Genomic DNA, 14,718 nt, shown 5'->3' on the forward strand with positions numbered 1-14,718 from the left:
ATAGCAATTAAAAATGAAACACTCCATTATAATGGTTACACAGGCTCCCTCTCTCTCTTGCTCACACTCCAGCACACAAGCTCCCTCACTTTTTTTGTTTTAATACATACACACCAAAAGATCAAAGGTCTATTGAGTTCAACTAAGGTTTGGTAATACAATAAATACATCTTTGCATCTGTAGGATATTTGGCAGCTAAATAAAAGGTAATTAGGTCTAGCCTCAAAATATAACTGTTTTAAACACTGGATCATCATTTTCCCTTGAATCTGACACAGCTCATCCCACCAAACATTTTAATAACCACCACATCTTTCAGCAAAATTTTCAATATCACAGAAAGCATTAGGAGAGAGTTAAGAAAGATCAAAGACTAGGCAAGAATAAGGCTGCCAGGATTTAATGTAAACAAATGCAGACATGCACAGTATTTGAGACATTTCAGAACTGTGGAGCAGAGTATGAGAGGAGTGAGGTACTACTTATATAACATAGTAAAATCAGGGCAGATAAAAACACAAATGGTCCATTCAGCCTGCCCAGCAAGTTCCTTGGGTAATAACTGCTTCTTCATGCAAGCTGGCGCCTCCACACTCCATGCCTTCTATTAAGATTAGTAACTGCTATCCTATGTAGCAGTTTTAATTTTCATACAGGTTTATAGGATATTTAAAAGTTTCACATTTCTTAGATAACCCAGGCAATTTAATCCCTTATTGATCAAGAACTGGAAAGAATATCGCCCTGTCACTGAACCCTTCCATTCATTCATAAAGGTTGCATCTAAAGTAATTCAAAGCTTATCCATTTGCTTAATTTCAATCCTCTCCTAAGAGAGACATACCTGTGTGGCTTGGGACCAGAGAAGTTTAATTTTTAATTTACTAGCCATAATAAAGACTGATTTCTTGCTGACATTGTTCTCATTTCTCCTAAATTTCCTGTTTCATATTCTGATATCTCTATTTAATCTAGCTAATGTTTTTAGATTCCTGGCTAGTGTATTAAAATAAAGCAAATTTTGCTTACCTGTAACAGGTGTTCTCACAGGACAGCAGGATGTTAGTCGCACATATGGGTGACATCACAGGATGGAGTCCAATCACGGAACACTCTTGTCAAAGTTTCCAGAACGTTGACTGGCCCCTAGTGCGCATGCCCAGCATGGCACTAACCCTGCAGCCAGCAGCCCTTCCTCCTTCAGTCTTGTTTAAAATCTACAGGAAGTGCCGAAAAATAAAATAAGAAAAAGCTATGAACCCAACCCTGTGGGGCAGTGAGCAAGTTTCGTGAGGACTAACATCCTGCTGTCATGTGAGAACACCTGTTACAGGTAGGCAACATTTGCTTTCTCACAGGCAAGTAGGATGGTAGTCCTCACATATGGGTGAGTACCGAGCTGATGATGTCCGAGAATACACCAAATGTACCCAGGTGTGCAAGGCACTAGGACTGGGGTGGAATTTGGCCAATGGCATCCTGAACCCTAACGGGCAGGCAGAAGGGTGTTGGTACGTCACGTAGGAAATAGGTTACGAAGGACAGACTGGCCAAAGATGTAATCTTGTCTTCCGGCCTTGTCCAAGCAATAGTGGGCTCCAGGTGGCAGCCCTGCAAATGTAAGGAACCGGCACCGATCGTAGGTGTGCTACTGAAGTCGCGATGGCCCTCACAGAGTGTGCTTTAACACGGTCTTGAAATGGAATGCCCGCTTGCTGATAGCAAAAGGATATGCAGTCCGCCAACCAGGAGGAGAGAGTCTGCTTACCCACAGGCTGCCCTAACTTGTTAGGATGGAAAGAGACAAACAATTGACTGCTTTCCCTGTTGGCAGCTGTATGGTCTAGGTAGAATGCTAGAGCCCATTTACAGTCAAGGGTATGCAGAGCCTGTTCTCCTGGATTGGAATGGGGCCTGGGAAAAAAGGTAGGTAGTATAATGGACTGATTGAGATGAAAGTCTGAAACTACCTTAGGCAGAAATTTAGGGTGAGTGCGGTGTACTGCCCGGTCCTGCAGAAGTTTAGTGTAAGGCGGATAGGTAACTAGAGCCTGTAATTCACTAACTCTGCGAGCTGAAGTGATTGCCAGAAGGAAAATCACTTTCCATGTGAGATAGCAAAAATCACAGGATTAAAGAGGCTCGAATGGTGATTTCATGAGCTGACCCAAAACAAGGATGAGGTACCAAGAAGGGGCCAGAGGACACAGTGGAGGCTTGAGGTGAAGCAAGCCCTTCAGAAAACGTGTTACAAGGGCTTGTACTGATATGGGTACATCCAGACACCTTTATGGAAGGCGGCTACCGCACTGACATGCATTCTGATAGAAGAAGTTTTTAGACCTAACTCTGATAAGTGCCAGAGATAGTCCAAAAACTTTGTGATAGGACAGGTAAAGGGGTCAAGGGACTGAGAAGAGCACCATGACGTAAACCTGTTCCATTTGTAAGAGTAAGATTTTCTCGTGGAAGGGTTCCATGAAGCAATCAGGACTCGGGAAACTGCTTCAGAAAGGTTAAGGGGCTGAAGGATTAACCTTTCAACATCCATGCCGTTAGGGACAAGGCTTGAAGATTGGGGTGGCGTAGGCACCCGTCGTTTTGAGTGATCAGAAGTGGGTCCTTTCCTAAGGGAATGTGGCTGCGAATGGAGAGATCCTGAAGTATTGGAAACCACACTTGGCATGGCCAGTGAGGTGCTATCAGGATCATGGTTCCCTTGTCCTGACGTAACTTCATGAGAGTCTTCGAGAGAAGAGGAAGTGGAGGGAATGCATAAAGTAGACCGATTGCCCACGAGAGGGAGAATGCGTCTCTGGGCTGAGAGTGTTTGCAGCGAATGAGAGAACAGAAGTTCTCTACTTTGCGGTTTTGAGGAGACGACAGCGGCTGAATGCTTTGCGCCCATTGAGACCTGAGAGTCCACTACATGACTCATGGCCAAACAGGCCATTGGTGTGACCTGAACTGAGAACGCCATGTGTCCCAGGAGAATGAGAAAATGGCGTGCAGTCGCGGAGTGCTGACACTGCAGGTGGTGCGCAAGAGACACAAGGGTGAGAGCTCGCTGTCAAGGCAGAAAGGCTTTGGCCTGCAAGGTGTCCAAGTCTGCCCCAATGAACGACAAGGGACTAAATAGGATTTGTCGTAGTTGACGAGAAATCCTAATGAGATTAGAGTGTGTAAAGTTAGATTGAGGGACGACAGAGCAGCTTGCTGAGTGGGAGCCCTAATTAGCCAATCGTCTAGATAGGGGTAGACGTGAACACCTTGAGTCCCGAGGAAGGCTGCAACTACTACGAGACATTTTGTGAAGACTCGTGGCACAGACGCTAGTCCGAATGGAAGCACTCGGTTCTGATAGTGCTTGGGGCCTACTAGAAACCTCAGGTACTTGCAATAAAATGGAGTTATCGCAATATGAGTGTATGCATCCTGGAGGTCCAGAGAGCAGAGCCAGTCTCCTCTTTGTAGAAGAGGAAGAAGCAAGCCTAAGTTTACCATTTTGAATTTCTCTCACTGGAGGTACTTGTTGAGGGCCTGTAGATCCAGAATAGGACGAACGCCTCCCGATTTTTTTTTGGGTATTAGAAAGTACCGAGAATAGAATCCTAGACCGTGCTGAAAGTAGGGTACGCAATCTATTGCCTTGGATTGGAGAAGGAGAGAAACCTCCTGATCCAGAAGGATGGAGCGATCGGATGTTTTCCACATCGGTAGAGGTGGGGAGTCCGGTGGCACAGAGAGAAAGTTCAGATGGTAACCCTGAGCAATTATCGCGAATACCCATTGGTCTGAGGTGATTGAGTGCCATATGTTGTTGAAGGGGCACAGTCGACCTCCCACTGGAATGTGAGGTAATGGAAGCTGGCTGCTGCTCTCTAGGTTGAAGTCAAAAACCTGAAGCAGGACCTGGTTGAGGAGCTGCTTGCGATTTTTGTTTCCATGTCTGACGAGACTGGGCTTTTTGAAAAGGACTCGTGGCACGTGATCTGGTTGGTGGCAGGTAGGACTTCTTCGGGAGGAAGAATGACTTCTTAGAGTCCTTTCGGAAGGGCTGTTTTGAAGACTAGTCAGAAGGCAACAGAGAGAGCTGTCTTAGGGTCTTCATGATGGTCCTTGAGTTCCGCCTCCGTCCGTTGAATCTGTTTGCCAAACAGATTATCTCCTACACAGGATAGGTCGGATAACCTGTCTTGTACCTCAGGGCAAGATCGGAAGACTTGAGCCAGGCCCATCTCCTTGCAGAAATAGCAGCTGTAGATACCCTAGTAGCAGTGTCAAAGATATCGTAGGATGATCTGATCTCATGCTTGCCTGCTTCAAAACCCTTGTTTACTAGGGTTTGGAGCTGATCTTGAAATTGCTGAGGGAGGGAGTCTGTGAAATCTTGTATCTGCTTAAAAATGATCCTATTATATTGGGTCATATAGAGCTGATAAGCGGCAATTCGGGAGATTAGCATTGATCTTTGGAAGACATGGCGACCAATGGCATCTAGAAACTTCTGTTCCTTGCCAGGGGGAAACGAAGTGTGAGGCTTTGATCTCTTTGCTCTTTTCTGTGCAGATTCTACCACTTCAGATTGGTGGTCAAATTGAGTTTTCTGAAAACCCAGAGCTGACTGCACCAAATAGGTAGTGTCAGCTTTTCTGTGGACTGGAGCAATGGAGCCAGGATGTTCCCAGTTCTTCTTGAGGAGATCCAGAACCACCTGGTGGATAGGGATGGAGGTTATTTCCTTGGGAGCATCCAGGAATTGTAATAACTCCATCATCTGATGTCTATCATCCTGTTCAGTCTGTAATTGGAAGGGAACCAATTCAGACATTTTCTTCATAAAATTTATAAAGAAAAGTCCTCTGGGGGAGAACACTTTCTACTTTGTGGGTGAAGGTGGTAAAGGCAAATCATCGGTGTCTTGGGAGGAATAATCAGTCAAGGTATCATAGGGATCAGCACCTGCTCCTCTGGGAACTAGAGGATCCTGGTCTAGGCTCCGAAGGAATCGAAGGAATAATTGGAGGCACCAATGAAGGCATCGAAGGCACCGGCATCGAGGGCATCGATGGATGGCTCGGTGGCACCGATGGGGGTATCGGCACCGATAGTTGGACCGGTGGCGATGGACGTATCGGCATCGATGCTGAGGTAGAACTCCCGATGGAGGGATGCGGAACGGTGTTTCTCCTCCTGATGACAGAATAAGCGGGGAGGGCATCGGAGCCATCGGCGACCCGGGGTCCATCGGTGGAAAAGCAATGAGCGCTTCCATCCTGGAGAGCAGCGGTGCCAACGCTGCCGGAATTGGGTCAGTGGGTGGTTCCACAATCTGAACCAGTGTGGATGCCGGAGGAACCTGGAGTCATTGCATCGCCTTGTCAATGGCCTCCTGAACCATCCGGTCCAGTTTTTCTCGGAGACCTGGAGCAAGCAGCCCTGGCTCCGAAACAGAAGAAGGAGGCAGAGGCATAGCCGGAGGGACCACCGTTAAAGGGGGGAGTAGCGGCTCCCGATACCCTGTCAGGTGAGGTTTGCCTCTGTGACCTGGTCGCCGAAAAGGTCGGTGCCTTTTCTGGACAGGGTTTCTTCGACGGTGGCTCGGACGATGGTGAGGTCGATAATTTCGCTCCCTCAATGGTCCGAGATTTTCCATGTCGATTGCGATGTTTGTCTCCACGATCCCCTCGGTCCTGAGGGGGAGTAGAGAGTGTCAAAGGCCGAGATGTCGTCAATGCTGGACGGTCACTCGCCGGTGGTCAATGCTGGCGCGAAGTTGACTGAGCCGGTTCTGACGTTGATGCAATGGATGGAATCGGGGTTTGAGCACGGAGGAGAAGTTCCATCTTCTCCATTCTGGCCTTGAGAACGTTTGGTGTCATTAGGACACTTTTGGTGCAGGTAAACACATCGTGCTCTCGTCCAAGACACATTACACAGACTTTATGGGGGTCTGTGATGGACATGGTGCGATTACAGTCCAGGCACCGAAGGAACCCCGACGCCATGGCAAAAATTGAGCCACGGTACGGTCAACGGCCAGTAGGCCGCAAGGGCCAAACTAGACGGTAATAGACGGAGAATGGGTAAAAAACTTACCGAAGTAGCACAGCTTGAAAAAGTTAAAGGAGGGCCCCCTGTGGGGTAAATTAAATTTTAGTAATTCCATGAGGAAAATTCCTGTCAGGAATCTCTGCAGAGCTCCTTAACCATGAGGCTAGTGCTGCGCAGAAAAAAGAAGACTGAAGGGGGACCCCTGCTGACTGCAGGGTTAGTGCCATGCTGGGCATGCCCAGTTGGAGCCAGTCAAAGTTCTGGAAACTTTGACAAAAGTGTTCCGTGATTGGGCTCCATCCTGTAGTGAAGACTACCATCCTGCTTGTCCTGTTAGAACTATTGTTTAAAGTTTTTAAAAAAACATATTAGCCTGTGGGATTGATGATTCACAAGGATCTGCAGGGGTTGATTAAGAAGGAACTAAAAAATTAAATTTCAGATCTATTAGTTAAAACTTGTAACCTATCATTAAAATCATCCATTGTACCTGAAGACTAGAGAACATAAGAACATGCCATAGTGGGTCAGACCAAGGGTCCATCAAGTCCAGCATCCTCTCTCCAACAGTGGCCAATCAGTGGAAAAGGGTATACAGTAGAGTGCCTCAGGGATCTGTCCTGGGACTCGTGCTTTTCAATATATTTATAAATGTTCTGGAAAGGAATACGACGAGTAAGGTAATCAAATTTGCAGATGATACAAAATTATTCAGTGGTTAAATCACAAGCAGATTGTGATAAAATGCAGGACAACCTTGTGAGAATAGAAAATTGGGCATCCAAATGGCAGATGAAATTTATTGTGGATAAGTGCAAGGTGATGCATACAGGGAAAAACAACCCATGCTGTAGTAACAAAATGTTAGATTCCATATTAGGAACTACCATCCAGGAAAGAGATCTAGGCGTTATAGTGGTTAATACTTTGAAGTCTTCTGTTCAGTGTACTGTGGCATTTAAAAAAGCAGACAGAATCTAAGGAATTATTAGAAAGGGAACGGTGAATAAAACGGAGGATGTCATAATGCCTCTATTGTTCCATGGTGAGGCTCTGTACAATTCTGGTTGCCGCATCTAAAGAAAGATATAGTTGCGATGGAGACGGTATAGAAAAGGCCAACTAAAAAGATAAAGGGTATGGAACTGCTCCCCTATGAGGAAAGTCTAAAGAAATTAGGGTTGGTCAGCTTGGAGAAGAGAAAGCTGAGGGGGATATAATAGAAGACTTTAAAATCATGAGAGGTCTAAGAATGGATAAATGCGAATCGGTTATTTAATCTTTCAGATAATAGAAGGACTAGGGGTCACTCCATGAAGTTAGCATGTAGCACATTTAAAACTAATCAGAGAAAATTGTTTTTTACTCAATGCATAATTAAACTCTGAAATTTGTTGCCAGGGAATGTGGTTAGTGCAGTTAGTGTAGCTGGGTTTAAAAAAAGGTTTGGATAAGTTCTTAGAGAAATCCATTACCTGCTACTAATCAAGTTGACTTAGAAAATAGCCACTGCAATTGCTAGCATCAGTAGTGTGGGATATACTTAGTTTTTGGGTACTTGCCAGGTATGTGTAGATTAGATTTTATCGCCTCCGACGCTACTGGTAATGATTTTTTCAATGCACTACGGAGTTTTGAAGATTTTTCTCCTGAACCCTTTTTATCTCTAGGTGAATCTTCTATCCGTTTTACTTGTGGCTCCAGAGACGTGGATCTCCTACCTGGGACCATCTTTTTCGTCTTCTGAGCCGACGTGTCACTCCTTAACCTCTCTATTTTTTCAGCCCTTTTGTCTGCAGGCCATTGAAGACATCCTGCTGCAGTTGTGACAGGAGGCCTGATCGAGGTCTGGTCCAAGGCAAATGTAGCAATAATTATGACCATCTGTAACAGACAATTTTGCCACATTGGCAGAAATTGAATCCTGGTGCTTCCGAAGCCATAGTAGCACGAGTGCTCTTTTTTGGGTATCAAAAGTGTTTAAAAAGAAGAAGAGACAGAAAAAAGGCACAAGAGAAAGATGAACTGCAACTGTGAGCTGTGCGGGAGAAAAAAAAAACTGACAAGATGAAGAGATTCGTACAGGAAAAACCGCGCAGGCGCAAAGAGCACAGCTCTGTATACTTGGAGAAAGTTCCACATCAGGCCACCTGCAGCACATCCCAGAGAGCATTGCAGATTGAGCCTGCTTATCTATGGGAAATATCACGTAATAATGTTTCATAATAATAAGTTGGATCATTACAGATCTATTAGCGAACATAAGAAATTGCCATGCTGGGTCAGACAAAGGGTTCATCAAGCCCAGCATCCTGTTTCCAACAGAGGCCAAACCAGGCCACAAGAACCTGGCAATTACCCAAACACCAAGAAGATCATAATATGATCAAATTTGATTTAATGATAGGAAGAGGAACAGTGTGCAAATCCAAGGCTCTCGTGCTAAACTTTCAAAAGGGAAACTTTGATAAAATGAGAAAAATTGTTAGAAAAAAAATGAAAGGAGCAGCTACAAAAGTAAAAAATGTCCAAGAGGCGTGGTCATTGTTAAAAAATACAATTCTAGAAGCACAGTCTAGATGTATTCCACACATTAAGAAAGGTGGAAAAAAGGCAAAACGATTACCAGCATGGTTAAAAGGGGAGGTGAAAGAAGCTATTTTAGCCAAAAGATCTTCATTCAAAAATTGGAAGAAGGATCCAACAGAAGAAAATAGAATAAAGCATAAATGTTGGCAAGTTAAACGAAGGACATTGATAAGACAGGCTAAGAGAGAATTTGAAAAGAAGTTGGCTGTAGAGGCAAAAATTCACAGTAAAAACTTTTTTAAATATATCCAAAGCAGAAAGCCTGTGAGGGAGTCCATTGGACCGTTAGATGATCGAGGAGTTAAAGGGGCACTTAGAGAAGATAAGGCCATCGCAGAAAGATTAAATGATTTCTTTACTTTGGTGTTTACTGAAGAGGATGTTGGGGAGGTACCTGTAATGGAGAAGGTTTTCATGGGTAATGATTCAGATGGACTGAATCAAATCACGGTGAACCTAGAAGATGTGGTAGGCCTGATTGACAAACTGAAGAGTAGTAAATCACCTGGACAAGATGGTATACACCCCAGAGTTCTGAAGGAACTAAAAAATGAAATTTCAGACCTATTAGTAAAAATTTGTAACCTATCATTAAAATCATCCATTGTACCTGAAGACTGGAGGATAGCAAATGTAACCCCAATATTTAAAAAGGGCTCCAGGGGCGATCCAGGAAAACTACAGACTGGTTAGCCTGACTTCAGTGCCAGGAAAAATAGTGGAAAGTGTTCTAAACAAAATCACAGAACATAGAAAGACATGGTTTAATGGAACGAAGTCAGCATGCCTTTACCCAGGGCAAGTCTTGCCTCACAAATCTGCTTCACTTTTTTGAAGGAATTAATAAATATGTGGATAAAAGTGAACCGGTAGATGTAGTATATTTGGATTTTTAGAAGGCGTTTGACAAAGTTCCTCGAGAGGCTTTTAGGAAAAGTAAAAAATCATGGGATAGGTGGCGATGTCCTTTCGTGGATTGCAAACTGGCTAAAAGACAGGAAACAGAGAGTAGGATTAAATAGACAATTTTCTCAGTGGAAGGGAGTGGACAGTGGAGTGCCTCAGGGATCTGTATTGGGACCCTTACTTTTCAATATATTTATAAATGATCTGGAAAGAAATACGACGAGTGAGATAATCAAATTTGCAAATGACACAAAATTGTTCAGAGTAGTTAAATCACAAGCAGATTGTGATAAATTGCAGGAAGACCTTGTGAGACTGGAAAATTGGGCATCCAAATGGCAGATGAAATTTAATGTGGATAAGTGCCAGGTGATGCATATAGGGAAAAATAACCCATGCTATAATTACACAATGTTAGGTTCCATATTAGATGATACAACCCAAGAAAGATCTAGGCGTCATAGTGGATAACACATTGAAATCGTCGGTTCAGTGTGCTGCGGAAGTCAAAAAAGCAAACAGAATATTGGGAATTATTGGAAAGGGAATAGTGAATAAAGCGGAAAATGTCATAATGCCTCTGTATCGCTCCATGGTGAGACCGCACCTTGAATACTGTGTACAATACTGGTTGCCGCATCTCAAAAAAGATAATTACGATGGAGAAGGTACAGAGAAGGGCTAACAAAATGATACGGGGAATGGAACAGCTCCCCTATGAGGAAAGACTAAAGAGGTTAGGACTTTTCAGCTTGGAGAAGAGACAGCTGAGGGAGGATATGATAGAGATGTTTAAAATCATGAGAGGTCTAGAACGGGTAGATGTGAATCTGTTATTTACTCTTTCGGATAGTAGAAAGACTAGGGGGCACTCTATGAAGTTAGCATGTGGCACATTTAAAACTAATCGGAGAAAGTTCTTTTTTATTCAACGCACAATTAAGCTCTGGAGTTTGTTGCCAGAGGATGTGGTTAGTGCAGTTAGTATAGTGTGTTTAAAAAAGGATTGGATAAGTTCTTGGAGGAGAAGTCCATTACCTGCTATTAAGTTCACTTAGAGAATAGCCACTGCCATTAGCAATGGTAACATGGAATAGACTTAGTTTTTGGGTACTTGCCAGGTTCTTATGGCCTGGATTGGCCACTGTTGGAAACACAATGCTGGGCTTGATGGACCCTTGGTCTGACCCAGGATGGCATGTTCTTATGTTCTTACTGATGCCAGTAAAAGCAGTGGCTATTCCCTAAGTAAACTTGATTAATAGCAGTTACTGGACTTCTCCTCCAAGAACTTATCCAAACCCTTTTTGAACCCAGCTACACTAACTGCACTAACCACATCCTCTGGCAACAAACTCCAGAGCTTAATTGTGCATTGAGTGAAAAAGAATTTTCTCCGATTAGTCTTAAATGTGCTATTGCTAACTTCATGGAGTTCCCCCTAGTCCTATTATCCGAAAGTTTAAATAACCGATTCACAACTACTCGTTCAAGACCTCTCATGATCTTAAAGACCTGTAGCATATCCCCCCTCAGCCGTCTCTTCTCCAAGAAGAACAGCCCTAACCTCTTCAGCCTTACCTCAGAGGAGTTGTTCCATCCCCTTTATCATTTTGGTTGCCCTTCTCTGTACCTTCTCCATCGCAACTATATCTTTTTGAAGATGCGGCGTCCAGAATTGTACACAGTATTCAAGGTGCGGTCTCACCATGGAGCAATACAGAGGCATTATGACATCTTCCGTTTTATTAACCATTCCCTTCCGAATAAATCCTAACATTGTTTGCTTTTTTGACTGCTGCAGCACACTGAGCTGATGATTTCAAAGTATTATCCACTATGATGCCTAGATCTTTTTCCTGGGTGGTAGCTCCTAATATGGAGCCTAACATCATGTAACTACAGGAAGGGTTATTTTTCTCTATATGCAGCACCTTGCACTTGTCCACATTAAATTTCATCTGCCATTTGGATGCCCAATCTTCCAGTCTTGCAAGGTCCTCCTGTAATATATCAAAATCCGCTTGTGATTTAACTACTCTGAATAATTTTGTAGCATCCACAAATGTGATAACCTCACTCGTCGTATTCCTTTCCAGATCATTTATAAATATATTGAAAAGCACCGGTCCAAGTACAGATCCCTGAGGCACTCCACTGTTTACCCTTTTCCACTGAGAAAATTGACCATTTAATCTAGCTCTCTGTTTCCAGCCTTTTAACCAGTTTGTAATCCACGACAGGACATCACCTCCTATCCCATGACTTTTTAGTTTTCTTAGAAGTCTCTCATGAGGGACTTTGTCAAATGCTTTCTGAAAATCCAAATACACTGCATCTACCGGTTCACAGTTATCCACACGTTTTTTAACCCCTTCAAAAAAATGAAGCAGATTTGTTAGGCAAGACTTCCCTTGAGTAAATCCACGTTAACTGTGTTCCATTAAACCATGTCTTTCTATCTGCTCTGCGATTTTGATCTTTAGAATAGATTCCACTATTTTTCCCGGCACTGAAGCCAGGCTCACTGGTCTATAGTTTCCTGGATCGCCCCTGAAGCCCTTTTTAAATATTGGAGTTATATTGGCCACTCTCCAGTCTTCAGGTACAATGGATGATTTTAATGATAGGTTACAAATTTTAACTAAGATCAGAAACTTCATTTTTTAGTTCCTTCAATACCCTAGGATGAACGCCATCTGTTCCAGGTGATTTGCTACTCTTTAGTTTGTCAATATGGCCTACTACACCTTCCAGGTTCCTCAGTGATTTGGTTCAGTTCGTCTGAATCATCACCCTTGAAAACCATCTCCGGAACTGGTATCTCCCCAATATCCTCATTAGTAAATACAGAAGCAAAGAATTAATTTACTCTTTCTGCAATGGCCTTATCTTCCCTAAGAGCCCCTTTAACCCCATGGTCATCTAACGGTCCAACCAACTCCATCACAGGTTTCTTGCTTCGGATATATTTTAAGAAGTTTTTATTATGAGTTTTTGCCTCTATGGCCAACTTCATTTCAAATTCTCTCTTCGCCTGTCTTATCAATGTTTTACACTTAACTTGACAATGCTTATGCTTTATCCTATTTTCTTCAGATGAATCCTCCATCCAATTTTTGAAGGATTTTTTTTTGTCTAAAATAGCTACTTTCACCTCACCTTTTAACAATGCCGGTAATCGTTTTGCCTTCCTTCCACCTTTCTTAATGCATGGAATAAATCTGGACTGCGCATCTAGGATTGTATTTTTAAACAATGTCCATGCCTGTTGAACACTTTTAACCTTGACAGCTGCACCTTTCAGGTTTTTCCTATTTTCCTCATTTTATCAAAGTTTCCCTTTTGAAAATGTAGTGTTAGAGCTGTAGATTTACTTATTTTCCCCCTTCCAGTTATTAGTTTAAATTTGATCATGTTATGATCACTAATGCCAGGTGATTTTTTTATTTTATTTATTTTTAATTTTTATATCCCGTTACTTCTCACCAAATCCTGCATTTCATTAAGAATTAAATCTAAAATAGCTCCCTCTCTCGTTGGTTCCTGAACCAATTGCTCCATGAAGCAGTCATTTATGACACCTAGGAACTTTATGTCTCTAGCATGTCCTTATGTTACATTTACCCAGTCAATAAGGTATAATGCATGTAGATCTCTTACTTATTAGTTGAGGGGTAGTTTGTAACACTAAATCTCTATCAGTGTACAATCCTCTTTTCTATGCTTGTTTAATAACTCTAGATGGATTACCTCTAGCTATAAAGCATGCTAGCATTACTTGTGCCTGTCATTTATATTCATCCACAGTTGTACACAGACATTTTAATCACAAAAATTGTCTCATAGGTATGTTCATACACAAATTACTAGGGTGAAAACTGCCAAAATGCAAAAGAGTATTTCTGTCAGTGGGTTTAGTAAAAATGGTGGTAGCAAGCATCCCCTCATTTTTATACACTAACATCCAGAAAAGATCTGTCTTGGATGACATTTAGTGAATTGACGATGACTATTTTTAGTGTTAAGCCAGATGATAAAGTTTTCTAGTTCAATCTGTCCTTGACTATACAAAAAAAAAAGTCATCAATAAATCTTACTCACATAAAAATGGATGAACAATAATGAGAGGTATAAATAAGAGTCTCCTCAAATTGAGCAACATATACATTTGCTGTATTATATATATATATATCCAATAAAACTATATATCCAATAAAAACTACCACCACTTTCCGCCTCTGGTCCAACTCCCATAACACAAAGCCAGCAATGGAGACAAGTAAGAAATCCATGCCTCGATATTTCCTAAACCCCCTCAGTCTTTCATGTAGAATCGTATTATCTTCAACAGTTTACAACTGACTCAAAACCACTCACTTCACAACTTTACCTAAGGATCAAAGGACCGTAAATGGGCAATAACTTGCCAGTTCTTTAAAGGATAATTGAGACCCCCTTCTATACACTTCTTGAATTGAGTTGGCATCACCCCTTTTCTACTGACAAATTAATTTTGTAAGAAACTAGCATTTCATCCCCAAATTTCATAATATCCACAGAGGAGACATCCAATAGACTAAGATGATCTAAAAAATGAGAACGCCTCATCTACTTCAGTCAATGCACCTGGCTCATATTTAACCCAATCCGTACTCTCTTTCTGGCTTTACTTCATCTAGGAACTTTATCTCTCTGTCCTTATGTGACATTCATCCAGTCAATACTGGGGCAATTGCAATTAGCCATTATTACTGTGCTGCTGGTTTTATTTATTTATTTAATATATATTTCTATACCGGACTTCAGGAATAGAATTCACATCAGGCCGGTTTATATGGAACTTAGGGGATAAACAAATGTAACCAAACAAGAAGGCTGAAACAAGCAAAGTTACATAGAACAAGGGCATTGAACTTGGGGGGCTAAAGTAGCCAGGAAGAAAGGTAGAGCGGAATTAGCAACAAATAAATAATATACAACGGGTTATGAGATTAGTAATTATCTCATTCCTTAGGCTGAGTCCGAAGTGTCATTTTGACTAGGGGAAGGCTTGGAGGAAAAGCCACGTCTTCAGTTGTCTTCGAAAAGTATGAAGGCAAGGTTCCAGTCTTAGGTCAGTCGGAAGTCTGTTCCAGAGGACAGTGCCTGCTGTGGAGAAGGAACGT

The 14,718-nt window shown here is 42.4% G+C and overlaps 1 protein-coding gene across 23 annotated transcripts in view; it reads right to left on the reverse strand.

The window, feature by feature from the left end:
• PTK2 (protein tyrosine kinase 2) overlaps nucleotides 1-14,718 on the reverse strand; it is a 1,447,287-nt gene that overhangs the window by 987,565 nt on the left and 445,004 nt on the right. The window lies entirely within an intron of this gene.

Source organism: Rhinatrema bivittatum, chromosome 2, assembly GCF_901001135.1.
Source record: "Rhinatrema bivittatum chromosome 2, aRhiBiv1.1, whole genome shotgun sequence".
Taxonomy (NCBI): domain Eukaryota; kingdom Metazoa; phylum Chordata; class Amphibia; order Gymnophiona; family Rhinatrematidae; genus Rhinatrema; species Rhinatrema bivittatum.